This window comes from Myotis lucifugus, unplaced genomic scaffold (genome assembly GCF_000147115.1).
Source record: "Myotis lucifugus unplaced genomic scaffold, Myoluc2.0 scaffold_224, whole genome shotgun sequence".
NCBI lineage: Eukaryota > Metazoa > Chordata > Mammalia > Chiroptera > Vespertilionidae > Myotis > Myotis lucifugus.
In genome coordinates this window covers 1,528,577-1,529,506 of record NW_005871272.1, presented here as the reverse complement: position 1 = coordinate 1,529,506, position 930 = coordinate 1,528,577, and the positions used below count along the sequence as shown (strand labels likewise).

At 42.6% G+C, this 930-nt stretch overlaps 1 pseudogene; it reads right to left on the bottom strand.

The window, feature by feature from the left end:
* Window positions 1–365: 365 nt before the first annotated feature.
* LOC102426733 lies at window positions 366–710 on the bottom strand (annotated as a pseudogene).
* Window positions 711–930: the final 220 nt, after the last annotated feature.

Genomic DNA, 930 nt, shown 5'->3' with positions numbered 1-930 from the left:
GCAAAAATTTCAGCTCGAAGTGGCATAAGTTTCAGATTCTCGCTTCCAAAGATGGGTTTTCATTCCTGGCTGATTGCATCCTGAAGAAATCAAAGGTGTTCACAAAGTAAAGTCACCATCTCTGGAATAATCTCTCTTCCCATTTTCAGGTCTTCTGAGACGTTTTTTATTTGTGTAATAAATGACTCACAGATACAATTTTAAAAAGTAAAAGAAAACACACCAAAAATTTTGGATAAAGGTCACAAGAAAAATTATCTACGGAGACAGAAGATTTTTTAAAGATGCTGTTCATGACTTGGTGGAATGAGGAGCTTGATACAATACTGTTTAACAATTACTTATGTTGTTTATTTTCTGAGATTTCATTCTAATGAGAGCTGCACACTGTCAGCTTGGTTTTGTGGCTGTTGATGGTCATACTTCCCTGAAATGGAATACATTTCCAGTTGCTGTCTTAAACGAATTTTGCCCATTGTGTCATAAAAGTTGGACTCTGACAAAGTTTCTGCTGTAGGTGGCACACTGAATATCCTCATAATTTTCCTTTTATTCCAAGTAAACGTTAGTGGCTTCATTCCAGGCCTCATGAACGCTGTAATCAATAGAGCCATCGTCACCCATCACTCCGTAATCCCCCTGCATGTGGGCTGCTCGCTCCCGAGGTGGCAGGCGGCCAGGCTGCTCTGCGCGGGGCCCTTTTCCCAGGAGTCGGGCCAGGCTCGCGGGAACCGGTTACCGCACGGACCAAGAACACTCATTATTATTGCCTGATTCCTTTTCTACCATTGTACATTGGGTATGTTGGGAGCAGATAACTTGCCTTTTAGTTTTAAAGATCAAGAGACTCTGAGGGCTCTCTTCCTATCCAGGCAGAGAGGGTTACACATAACCCAGCGAGCCAGACTCTGAACAGGAATAAGAAACTGG